This window comes from Camponotus floridanus, unplaced genomic scaffold, assembly GCF_003227725.1.
Source record: "Camponotus floridanus strain SB8 unplaced genomic scaffold, Cflo_v7.5 scaffold185, whole genome shotgun sequence".
NCBI classification, from domain to species: Eukaryota; Metazoa; Arthropoda; class Insecta; order Hymenoptera; family Formicidae; genus Camponotus; species Camponotus floridanus.
The window spans coordinates 1-14,905 of record NW_020229309.1 but is presented as its reverse complement, the minus strand read 5'-3'; positions in this window follow the sequence as shown (position 1 = coordinate 14,905).

Here is a 14,905-nt window from a genome sequence, read left to right as displayed (position 1 = left end):
TTCATGTTTCTGTCTGTCGTCGCGCGAAGCACGTGACTTGCTACACGAGGATGGCAACGTGTGCGCAGACTGTTATTTACTTAGCTCTGTTCCGCGCGCAACAATGCATTCCCTTTGTTTCACGTTCGTCTCTTTCTCCCCCCCCCTCTCTCTCTCTCTCTCTCTTCACTTCTCTCATTATAGTCAATAACTCCTTTCTGGGGCCGAGAGAATGAGGCGACGTATCTGACCTGGCACTATCATCAACGTGGCATCTCTCTCTCAACGAGCTATCGTAAAATATCGCGCGGAGAAGAGAAACAAAAGAATACTAAGGCCTCCTCTCCCCAACTGCATCGGCAATTTACATGGTAACCGAGCCGAATCTAGGGCGAAATATAGATCCGCGAGTATCGATATCTCGGGCGAATATTCCGCGACTAGCGTTGCTTTCTCCGAGTAATATGTAGCATCGAGGGATACGGTCGAAGGATGAAACTGTGTCGTATCTCTCAATTATATACAGAGTGGCCCCGAACGTTTCAGCCAGACTTTGAGATCTTATAGGAAATTTAATTCGGAACAAAAAAATTTCGTACAACCTTGGCTCGAAAAATGCTTCCTTAAGAAGTTATCGCTCGAAAACCTCTGATGAAGGAAGAGCAAAAGGTGAAAAGAAAATGGAACTAAATAAATTTCTTGAAAAAAAACGATAAAAATAAAAAATAAAAATCTTTTTCTTTTATGAAAATAAAATAATTTTTTTTTTTAACTAACTTTTATTTTATTTTCATAAAAGAAAAAGATTTTTATTTTTTATTTTTATCGTTTTTTTCAAAAAATTTATTTAGTTCCATTTTCTTTTCACCTTTTGCTTCATCACCTCTTCCTTCATCAGAAGTTTTTGAGCGATAATAACTTCTTAAGGAAGCATTTTCGACATGTTTATACGAAATTTTTTCTTCAGAATTAAATTTCCTATAAGATCTCAAAGTCTGGCTGGAACGTTCGGGGCCACTCTGTATAGTAGATTGCGATAGCAGATACGCGCGTAATCCTTTCCGATTAAAAATGATACCGTCGTTTTTTAAATCATTCATGCTTTGCAACAAGATAGAAGATACGGAGCAAGAGAGTAACATCTCATCCTCTTTATTATGAATTTTCCTACGCAGACCTTATTATAATTATGTTAATAAGAGGCGCGAAAATGCGTACTATATTGTTTTAGTTTTTTTTTTCTATATACAGGGTGTCCCAGACCACCCCTTTTAAAATGAAAATAAATGACTTTTATCAAAAATCGTGAACAATTTTTAAGTAAATCGGGTACGCTCTATTAAATAGTGATATTTTCAACTTTTGATTCTGACTGGAAATACGATCCGGATCGGAAGTTGAATTTTTTTAGAGGAACATAGTACTTTTTATTACAGATTCGAATTGTATGTGAAAAAATAAGAAACTTTTGTATCAAACGTTTTTTCTGAAAGTTCCTCTGTCAATCTTAAAATTGATCTTCATTATTTCATCGCATTTACTTTCAAGGTCAATTTTAAGATTGACAGAGGCACTTTTAGAAAAAACGTTTCATACAAAAATTTCTTATTTTTTCACGTACAATTCGAATCTGTAATAAAAAGTACCATGTTCCCGTAAAAAAATTCAACTTCCGATCCGGATGGCGTATTTTCGGTCGGAATCAAAAGTTGAAAATATCACCATTAATAGAGCGTACCCGATTTACTTAAAAATTGTTCGCGATTTTTGATAAAAGCCATTTATTTTCATTTTAAAAGGGGTGTACGGGTGGTCTGGGACACCCTGTATATATGATTCATATAAATACTTTTTTTCCTATATACATATGATTCATATAAAACACATATTTATGTAAAAAAATACGACGAAAAATCGTCCAATGAATAATTAACCTCTCGTGAAAAGACAGAATTCTAGGACATTATTCTTCCTTTTCCTTCGTATTTTCCACGTCGTGCATTCGTCACGTGCATCTTCCTGGAGGTTGAAGGATAAAGGAAAAAAATATACGAACGGAGACAAAGTATCGGTGATGTTCCGTACGTGAGACAGAATGTATTATATAAGGACCATTGTTCCCGCGACTTCCTGCGGAAGAAGCGACAGGAGGATGTACTTGTATATTTCTCCTCGCGGTTGCGGAAAAATCGTGTGATACACGCGAACAAGGCAGACCTCATCCAAATTACATCACCTTTACTTTGAAGTCCCGCGAAAATCGATGTTCCTGAAATATGTCCCCAACCATCCGAGTCTATTCGCGAACGAATTTTCCGAATTTTCTCGGAATTTTCGTTTCCGATGAAAATTGCATATCACTGCAATGATGGTAAAAATATCGGGGTAAGTGGCCAGTAATCTTGTAGCAGTAGTCAACGACCGCATATTGACGTTTTGAATATTGTATTTCTTGTAATGGTAAGTATTAAATTTTGCGAGAGAGAGGAAGATTATTTATTAAGGAGGATAATTATAATAATTGTACGAGAGGAAAGAGATACGAGGAAAAAGTTGTAACGTTATTATTTTAGAGATGTGTTAATCCAACTGTGCAATGCTTTCGAAAGTAAGCTTTTCTCTATTCTATGTTCCTGTTTCTTTCGTTTATAATATTATATGCTAATATTTTTTAGTGAAATATTTTATACATTACAGTCATCAAATATATGAAGCAGTTCTTATCTTTCCATGACATGTTTCCAATAATAATATATTTAATTAAGTTTAATGAGTGGAATTAGTTATATTACATTCGCAATGCTAAGGAATAAAGAAATATATTTTTGACGGATCGAAATATATTTGATAAAATAATATTCTGGCAAAGTTTTGATAAAATATCGACTTATTATATCTATATTATATTAAATCTGCATGCAACTCGTTGCCGCAAACTGCGGATACCGATAAGGCAGGTATCTCGCGTGTGAAACTCGAATCAGACGGTACATTGCAAACGCGAAATGAAATTAGAGATTGAATTGCAAAATTTCAAAAGTTTTACATTATAATGTGACTCGGACTGTTTTACGTTTACAAGTTCATGAATTTTTCTAATTTCGTGGTTTCACAATATTTTGATTCTAAATTTCACACTCTTGCAATTTGTCTCACTTGAATTTAAGGATGCTTTGTACCTACTTTCAAAATATTGAGAATTTAAGGAAAATTGTACAGAATATCTTTACATATGTTTAGAATCTTCAGTACAATTTTTAAATCGATTCACTAAAGCGTTCACAATTTATAAGGATTTTAATTTGCACCGAATTAACATGTGTTTTTATGGGAAATACACCAAAAGTGGATATATTTGTCAATATTGATTTTCGACTACTTTTTGCTAGGATTGTACATACAAAACATCCTGAAAAGCAATAATAAATAATAAAAGAGTGTGAAAAATAATAAAAGAATATAATAAATAATTTTTATAGGCTTGTTAGATACGACATGAGTATTTTATCTTTTATCTCCTCAAAGATGAATAAAATTACTTTAAGGATGTTTTGTACTTATTTCCAAAATATTGAGAATTTAATGAAAATTGTACAGAATGTCCTTACATATGTTTAGAATCTTCAATACAATTTTTAAATCGATTCACTAAAGCGTTCATAAGTTATAAGGATTTTAATTTGCACCGAATTAACATGTGTTCTTAATCATGTCGATTCAAATGACAAAGTCACATGGAAATTATATTCAGAATTAGTTTAAAATTTGCAAAAGTTTAGATACAGAGGAAATATTTGGTCAAATAATATTGTACAAGTACTAACTGGTTAAAAAAATATTAAATATAATTCAATGAAATTAGACATGTATCTGTCACAAGGCGAAATTCTTTGCCAAAAATTAATCATTTCGATTAACAAAATTTGGGATATTTCAGTAAAAACGGAATAAATATTAAAAAATACATCTCTGCACTGTAGCTAAGAACAAATTGTAATATTCCATGCAATTTCTCATACTCAAAATACACCAAAAGTGGATATTTGTCAATATTGATTTTCAGGTACTTTGCTGGGATTGTACATACAAAACATCCTTAACATTTCCAGAAATAATAATATATATATGTACATTATTTTAAGAAATACATATGCATTTTTTCTGGATCATAAAATAATAGAATTTTAATATATGTGTGCGTACATGTGTGTATAATTTTGGATAAACATCTGCAAATTTAAAAGAACCATTGGAAATAATGTAATCGACCAAAACTAGCCAGAATTTTTGTTTATTAATTACAATTTTTGTTTATTAATTTGTAATTAATAAACAAAAATTCTGGCTAGTTTTGGTTGATTACATTATTTCCAACGATCCTTTGATTAATTGATTAGCGATATTAAGATAATTTATTAATTTAATCCAAATTTAAAATCATTTTCATTCTCTCTTACTAAATTTGCATAATTTAGAGTATAATAGGTTAATGAAATATTTCGATTTTAATTTTGTTTTTTTTTATTTATGATTTAAAAGAGAAACTGTCGCTGAAGAGATTAACGAAGCATAGCCAGTTGACCCGCACCGCGACGCGTTTCCGGAAAACAAGCAAGGCATTTCTTCTGGATCATAAAATAATAGAATTTTAATATATGTGTGCGTACATGTGTGTATAATTTTGGATAAACATCTACAAATTTAAAAGGATATTTGGAAATAATGTAATCGACCAAAACTAGCCAGAGTTTTTGTTTATTAACTACAATTTTTGTTTATTAATTTGTTACAAATTAATAACTTAAATTTGTAACAAATTAATAAACAAAAATTGTAATTAATAAACAAAAATTCTGGCTAGTTTTGATTGATTACATTATTTCTAATGATCCTTTGATTGACTAGCGATATTAAAATAATTTATTAATTTAATCCAAGTTTAAAATCATTTTCATTCTCTCTTGCTAAATTTGCGTAAATTAGAGTATAATAGGTAAATGAAATATTTCGATTTTAATTTTGTTTTTTTTTTCATTATTTATGATTTAAAAGAGAAACTGTCGCTGAAGAGATTAACGAAGCATAGCCACTTGACCCGCACCGCGACGCGTTTCCGGAAAACAAGCAAGGTTTACATGCCGCCTCGCTATTGTTATATTCGTCATTGTTGTTGTTCGTCGCGACGCATCGTGTTCACGTTATCAGAGTGGAAATCCTGTCTTGCTACATATTCGCGTGATCGCTCCGCTAATTTTCGCCGGCTGACTGAGATGGCGATAAAATGCCGTCGAAAATTACGCATCCGCGATCTTCGCTCCCACTAATCCTTAATCTTCGGTCCGTTAATGCTTTCCCTCGTCACGCAGGTGTACTAAATTTCTCGCCTTAACTACTCGCGCTTTTATGTAACGAGTCATTCCCGACAACGGTACTCGGCTCCTGCCGTTTATCCTCAAAAGATTATTCGCAGGACATAAGATCCGGAGATGCTTATTCAAAATTATACACACATGTACGCACATATATATTAAAATTCTATTATTTTATGATGCGGAAAAATGCATATATATTTCTTAAAATAATGTACATATATATATATATCTTATTTTGCGTACGTTTTGATACGTAGTTTATGTGTGTGTAGATCTTAGCATCATACATTTTAAAACATGATGAAAATTGATTTAAAAAAAAAGTATAAAGTCGTAGCGTGAGATTAAATATCGTTATTGATTTACATTAAAGATACGATAGAATTTATCAGGTGACAGATTAGAAATAGCCTTGACTTTTGTGATTAAAATGTACGTGATATATTTCTTGAGCAATCAATCTTCTATGTAAATAAAAAATTGTTTTTAACCATTTAAATTAATATAATTTTAAAAATCTTATGTGAAAATTTTAATAATTTATGAGAAAAACTGGAATTATATTTATTATATTTACATATATTATTTTTTTTATTATTTTTATATTATATTATTTTTATATTATACTATATTATTATATTATTTTTATATTATATTTATATTATATTATATTTATATTATATTTTATTATATTTATATTATATTATTTATATTATATTATATTTATATGATATTTATATTATATTATATTACTTTTATATTATTTTTATATTATTTTTATATTATATTATATCATTTTTATATTTTTTTTTATTATTTTTATGTTATATTATTAGGATCACACAATGGGATTGTGATTGTAAATATGCGATTGCAAATATTGTAATGTTACCGTATAGTTTTCTAAATATTCGTATTGTGATAGCATCGCAAAAAGTTTGAATATTCGTTTTACATAATAACTATTATGGAAAAGAAATTAGCATTTAATGTGCATTATTACGATGAAGCACGTTATTATGCAATGTTATAACAGAAACGTGAAGTAGAATAAGCGTAATTTACTGAGGGAAGAATACATAATTTACGCGGTTAAGGTCACTCACACAGACGGTTTTATCTTGATAGTACCGCGATTTAACGGAATATGCCGTTTGAAAAAAAAATCTTTGTATTATTTAACAAGAGTCTTTAGCTAATTGTAAAGAAACTAATAAAGCGAAAAAGAACAAATTCGACGAAGATCCTGTCAACTTTCTGCAACTTTTGCATGACTCGATCGCGTTTTACCTCGCCATATATAATAGTTTCAACGCGATAATAAGATTTATGATATCACGAGTAACTGACGGCAAATCAGCAATTTTTCTTTGGCCGTTATTTCCGCGATATTTTCACCTAGTATGCGATATGTAGAGGAGCACTGCAGTATTTTAGTTAGGTCACGTCCCCTTGAACCGATGCCAAATGTACCGCTCCCCCTTTTGTTCGCCAAGTTTTTCGCGTCCTAGTGAGCTTATGGAATTCTGCCTGCGAATCTATCGTAGGTGTTCTGGGTCAAGTGTGCATTCTAATGACAGTAGGATACTTGTGCAAAGTTCCTATAAATTTGTACTATGTGTGTATGTGCACAGTATGTAATGTAGCGGATGTATGCTTCTTCCTCAGTTATAATACTTATTCGGTAACATTTTATTCGGTACCTTGTTCTATTTGATTCCTACAAGAGCCTTTTTGATATTTGATAATATAATAGAAATCATCTTTTAATGAAAAATTATTGCAATAACGATTAAAAGATTGAAGGATGTTTTGTACCTATTTTCAAAATATTTAGAATTTAATGAAAATTGTACAGAATGTCCTTATATATATATAGAATCTTCAGTACAATTTTTAAATCGATTCACTAAAACGTTCACAAGTTTAAGGATTTTAATTTGCACCGAATTAATATGTGTTCTTATGGGAAACATATAACTACCTCGATTCAAGTGACAAAAACATGTGGAAATAATATTCGGAATTTGTTTAAAATTTGCAAAAGTTTAGATACAGAGGAAATATTTGGTCGAATAATATTGTACAAGTACTAACTGGTTAAAAAAATATTAAATATAATTCAATGAAATTAGCCATGTATCTGTCACAAGACGAAATTCTCTGCCAAAAGTTAATTATTTCGATTAACAAATTTCGGAATATTTCGGAATATTTCAAAAACGCAATAAATATTAAAAAATACATCTCTGCACTGTAGCTAAGATAAATTGTAATATTCCACGCAATTTCTCATACTCAAAATACACCAGAAGTGGATATATTCGTCAATATTGATTTTCAGCTACTTTTTGCTGGGATTGTACATACAAAACATCCTTAAAACGAAATGCAAATTATTATTGATCAAATGTAATTGAACTTGTTACACATTTTTTCTTCCAAATCGATCTACTTCAAATAAAAATACTTATATGTTATGAAAAGCAATAATAAATAATAAAAGATTGTGAAAAATAATAAAAGAATATAATAAATAATTTGTATAGGCTTGTTAGATACGACATGAATATTTTATCTTTTATCTCCTCAAAGATGAATAAAATTATTTTAAGGATGTTTTGTACCTATTTCCAAAATATTGAGAATTTAGTGAAAATTGTACAGAATGTTCTTACATATGTTTAGAATCTTCAGTACAATTTTTAAATCGATTCACTAAAACGTTCACAAGTTTAAGGATTTTAATTTGCACCGAATTAATATGTGTTCTTATGGGAAACATATAACTACCTCGATTCAAGTGACAAAAACATGTGGAAATAATATTCGGAATTTGTTTAAAATTTGCAAAAGTTTAGATACAGAGGAAATATTTGGTCAAATAATATTGTACAAGTACTAACTGGTTAAAAAAATATTAAATATAATTCAATGAAATTAGCCATGTATCTGTCACAAGACGAAATTCTCTGCCAAAAGTTAATTATTTCGATTAACAAATTTCGGAATATTTCGGAATATTTCAAAAACGCAATAAATATTAAAAAATACATCTCTGCACTGTAGCTAAGATAAATTGTAATATTCCACGCAATTTCTCATACTCAAAATACACCAGAAGTGGATATATTCGTCAATATTGATTTTCAGCAACTTTTTGCTGGGATTGTACATACAAAACATCCTTAAAACGAAATGCAAATTATTATTGATCAAATGTAATTGAACTTGTTACACATTTTTTCTTCCAAATCGATCTACTTCAAATAAAAATACTTATATGTTATGAAAAGCAATAATAAATAATAAAACATTGTGAAAAATAATAAAAGAATATAATAAATAATTTGTATAGGCTTGTTGGATATGACATGAATATTTTATCTTTTATCTCCTCAAAGATGAATAAAATTATTTTAAGGATGTTTTGTACCTATTTCCAAAATATTGAGAATTTAGTGAAAATTGTACAGAATGTTCTTACATATGTTTAGAATCTTCAGTACAATTTTTAAATCGATTCACTAAAACGTTCACAAGTTTAAGGATTTTAATTTGCACCGAATTAATATGTGTTCTTATGGGAAACATATAACTACCTCGATTCAAGTGACAAAAACATGTGGAAATAATATTCGGAATTTGTTTAAAATTTGCAAAAGTTTAGATACAGAGGAAATATTTGGTCAAATAATATTGTACAAGTACTAACTGGTTAAAAAAATATTAAATATAATTCAATGAAATTAGACATGTATCTGTCACAAGACGAAATTCTCTGCCAAAAGTTAATCATTTCGATTAACAAAATTCGGAATATTTCAGTAAAAACCCAATAAATATTAAAAAATACATCTCTGCACTATATCTAAGAGAAATTGTAATATTCCACGCAATTTCTCATACTCAAAATACACCAAAAGTAGATATATTCGTCAATATTGATTTTCAGCTATTTTTTGCTGGGATTGTACATACAAAATATCCTTAATTCACTCTCTTCAAAATTTTAAAAATGAAATCTAAATTAATTTTTATAAAATAAATTAAATATTATCAATTGATTTTCAGTGTATTATTAATCATGTATGCATACGTTCCCATTTAGTACTAAAAACCCTATTTAATCTCGGAATCCCCTTTCTTTTCGCGATTTACTATGATGACTCTGTCGTCTCTACTGTCATCATTATAGTCATTATATGTCAGGCTTAGCTATATTTTGTTGGATAATCGTCGCTTATGTCATACGTATGCCCATCAAGCGTCTCTCTTTCCTTTCCGTTGCTAATTTTCTGCTATAACCGTAAAATTGATGAATACGGTGAAAGCAGTATTTTTCATAATTTATTTTCTATCCGTTAAAATATATCACATAAAAGAGATGAAAGCAATTGTTTATTAATATATATAATATAAGTATGTTACATGTATTAGAAGAAAAAAGATCTTTTGCTCGATGATGTAAACTCAAAATTTAAAATTTAAAATAGAATCGTACGATCAAAAGAAAGAGACAGAAAATGATTCTTAAGAAAAATACTATATCTTCTCGAATTAATTACATTAAAAGCATTGCATCGTTTAAAATAAAAGAGTAGAATAAAACAGTAGAATATCAAACTTCATAATCCCTCTTAATTCAACTTCTTAATCTAGAGATTCTGCCAAGATATTTCTAAACAAAATACTTCTGAAACTACTTAAAATATTCTGGATCGGTGGATTACTTAAAACTGCACTTGGAGATTGATTTGAAGATTTATATTTACTTCTCATTACGTCGCAAATAAAATGATAAAATATTCAAAGCGATTTAATGATGCGTATGATCAATTAAGCACATACATGTATATGTTTGCTTATATACAGCGAATTTTATATCGATGGAGTATAAAATAACATTTACTTTATAATATTACTGCTTACAACATTATAATAATTTATAATTATAATTATAATTTATATATTTATAATTATATAATTTTTTATATATTTATAATTATATAATTTTTATATTTATAATTATAATTTATATATTTATTTAAAATCATTAATAGAGAGAAAGAGAGAGGAAGAGATAAACATTTGTAGATAACAATTATCTTTTTGTTTATACATTTGATATATTTATTTGAAATATTTAATAGAAAGAATATAATAATATGTATTTAATATACTGTTAACTGCATTTCTATTAGTATTATTAATTGTTTTTAATACATGAAATTATACATCGTGAAATTAGCATACACGTTTTAGATTAATAATTTATCTACCGGTTTAGATAATCTGTATGTAGACATTGTGAACATAGGTACGAAGAGAAACTACTTCCGGATAATTATGGTAAATTGTCAGGTTTCAATCTTATCTCCTTGCAAATATTCGCACGTTACTTTCTTTCTTACAACGTTAATTCTCCCGCGTTTATCTAACGGAATTAAAATCTGTTTCTTGGAAAGATGCAAATCTTAAAATTTCTTCATGAAATATTTTATTTTTCACACATGTGATAAAATACTGTATCCTTTCGCGATTACCTACATACTGTATTCATGTGTATATTATTGCTACGAAATAAATTTAATATATATTATTATATACATTATATATTTAATATGTATTATATACATATTATTATATATATATTATTATATAGATTATATATTTAATACACAGGGTATTTTAAAAAGCTCCTACTAAGCAAATAGCGTTATTCTTGATTAAAAAGCGAGTCGAAAAGTCCTGAATCTTTTTTTTTCCAAGATTCATTAAATAATTAATCAGATTTAAGTATTAAAAAGATTTCTGAAAACATGAATTGTTTAAAAATTAACACAAAACAGTTTATTTTTTTGCTTATCCAAATCTTCATATGTTGATAACGAGAAAGTTTGTCTTTTTATTGGCACGATTTTATTCATTAATTACTGCTTTATTAAGTATTATGGGAAAAAATGGTTCAGGATTTCTCGACTCGGTTTTTAATCAGGAATAACGCTATTTGCTTAGTGGAAGCTTTTTAAGATACACCCTGTATATTATATACATATTATATATATTATATATATTATGTTAATTAATATATATTATTTAATATATATTATTTTAGCTCCAATAGAATATTACACGAGAAATAAGTTTCGAAGATAATCAAAAACGCTTTTTAGACTTATATCATTATAAAAGTAAATTATGCACTGAGGAAAAAATTATCTTGAAATAAAAAAATTTTAGTTAACTCAAGAAAGCTATTTATTCGATGGGTACTAATCACGTATTACTTGTATTCAAAACGTCTTTTGCTCAAGTTAAGTATTTATTTACATATGTTAAAAAAATATATATGCTTAAAAAAATATAATTTTTAATTAAATATTTTTATTTTAATCTTACAAAATATTTATAAAATGCATTTTTTATTCCCAAAAATTTAAAATTTTTTAATTTTAAAAAATAATATATTTAATTTAATAAATTATAGTACATATTCTATGAAAATAGTATTTAAATATAAAAAATATATAAATGAAAAATAATTAATATAAATGCATATTTAATTAAAATTGAATACTTTTGCTTAAATGAAATAAACAATTCCTTGCATTTAAAGCAAAAGTTTTAAGAAAACAAATTTATTTGATTTAAAAAAAATTTTTCCCTCAGTGTGTTATTGCACGAAGATAAGCAATTAATTTTATAAACTACAAATAATAAATTAATAAAATTATAAATCACTCACCTCATGGCTGCTCTGCTGTCGCTCTCGATGTCTCCTCGGTGCAACTTCCATTCTCTTGTTCCTTCATGGCACTTACACTCGACGAGACACTCACTTTCGAAAACATAGTTAATTATGATGTGCGCGCGCACTAATTGTTAGAATATGACGGTGGTCCGACATTTTACGTAGCACTTTAATTATCAACATACGACGTACATGATGCGCACTTTGCTTTATATTAGGACGAAAGAATATGAAAATCACAGTTAATTAAGTTTTATAGTCATTTTTTACTTGAGAAAATGTGATTTGTATATTATTCAAAAATTTCGCGCAATACTTCTAATACATATTTTACACGACAATTTTACTATCTCATTAATACAAGTGAATGGATACGAATTAACATTAAAGATAAATATCCATGGAATGCAATATCCATTGTATTGTTTTATCAATCGACTGATTTGAGTATAATTGAATGAATTATGTATTTTATTATGTACTAGTGAATTAAATTATGTACTTCAATAAATCATCGAGATACGAATCATAATATACGAGAGATTTTAGTATAACTAATGAATTAACATACAGGATCAATAATAACTATATTTATTAATTAAACGTTTATATCACGCAATAATTCTCGAGTCAATCCGTTTGAAGTCTGCGACGTTCAAGTGATTCAAAAATGACATAGACAACTTTGTCCTAATATTACGCAATGCTACGCAAATTAACGATTAGTTACGACGCATTAATCTAAAATAAGGACACGAAAATCATCGGATTGATAGTCGTTAATTTTAATAGTCGTAAAGATCACGTTTCTTAATACGCGATCTTTTAATATTCGTAATTGAATTTCGAGAAATACACACGAAACACGACACGTCAGACTCGTTCGGATTTCGCTACGCGAATGGCAGCAAGATCATCGTATGTAAACAATAGCGTAAAGGCCGCTGAGTTTTTGCGATAGATAACGCGCTATTATTCACACGTGATAGGTTGCTGTCATTCGCGTGACCTGACCTTGAGACGAAAATCGTTGTACATTTCATGTGTCGTCATATTATCTCTCGAGCTGCCGTCGAAAGAAATACTAAAAAATGTTGTGATTATAATTTTAATGATTATCGTGTTTCAATTAATTTATGTAGCATCGTCAAGTATCAAAATAAAACTGTTGATGTGATTTCCGAATTTTTCAACTATTAAAAAAAATATCTTAAGCGTAAAATGAGTTAAGGTGTCTAATGAATAAATATAAACATTAGATGCTGTATCGGTAATTTATTGAAACATGATATAAAATAAAGTGCGTGTCACGTGTATTAATGTAAAGTAACGAATTATTGTTATATTAGCATTAACGATTAATGATTAGTGCGTAATGATCTTAATGAATCGTGTTTTCGGGAATGAGTGTCATAAAGTGTCATAAAGGAGCACCAAGGATAAATGGAAGATTTGAAGAGGTATCGATGGGAGCAATCATAAAGTGAGTAAATTATAATTTCATTAATTTATTTGATATTTTTTAAAATATGGATTTCTTGTAATGAGGTTAAATTGAGAGTAAAAGCACATATTTTCTGAAATCTTTTTCCCCGAAGTAAACAATTATTTGCTCATTATAAGTTTTTATTTAAAGAAATCAAATTACATAACGCTGTTAAATCTTAATGTTTGTTAATTTATTGTTAATTTATCAATGTTAATTTATTTGATATTTTAAAAAATATGGATTTCTTGTAATGAGGTTAAATTGAGAGTAAAAGCACATATTTTCTGAAATCTTTTTCCCCGAAGTAAAAAATGATTAGCTCATTATAAGTTTTTATTTAAAGAAATCAAATTACATAACGCTGTTAAATCTTAATGTTTGTTAATTTAATGTTAATTTATCAATGTTAATTTATTTGATATTTTAAAAAATATGGATTTCTTGTAATGAGGTTAAATTGAGAGTAAAAGCACATATTTTTTGAAATCTTTTTCCCTGAAGTAAAAAATTATTTGCTCATTATAAGTTTTTATTTAAAGAAATCAAATTACATAACGCTGTTAAATCTTAATGTTTGTTAATTTATTGTTAGTTTATTAATGTTAATTTATTTGATATTTTTTAAAATATGGATTTCTTGTAATGAGGTTAAATTGAGAGTAAAAGCACATATTTTCTGAAATCTTTTTCCCTGAAGTAAACAATTATTTGCTCATTATAAGTTTTTATTTAAAGAAATCAAATTACATAACGCTGTTAAATCTTAATGTTTGTTAATTTATCGTTAATTTATCAATGTTAATTTATTTGATATTTTAAAAAATATGGATTTGTTGTAATGAGGTTAAATTGAGAATAGAAGCACATATTTTCTGAAATCTTTTTCCCCGAAGTAAAAAATTATTAGCTCATTATAAGTTTTTATTTAAAAAATCAAATTACATAACGCTGTTAAATCTTAATGTTTGTTAATTTATTGTTAATTTATTAATGTTAATTTATTTGATATTTTTAAAAATATGGATTTCTTGTAATGAGGTTAAATTGAGAATAGAAGCACATATTTTCTGAAATCTTTTTCCCCGAAGTAAAAAATTATTAGCTCATTATAAGTTTTTATTTAAAAAATCAAATTACATAACGCTGTTAAATCTTAATGTTTGTTAATTTATTGTTAATTTATTAATGTTAATTTATTTGATATTTTTAAAAATATGGATTTCTTGCAATGAGGTTAAATTGAGAATAGAAGCACATATTTTCTGAAATCTTTTTTCCCGAAGTAAAAAATTATATTATGCTCTATGTATA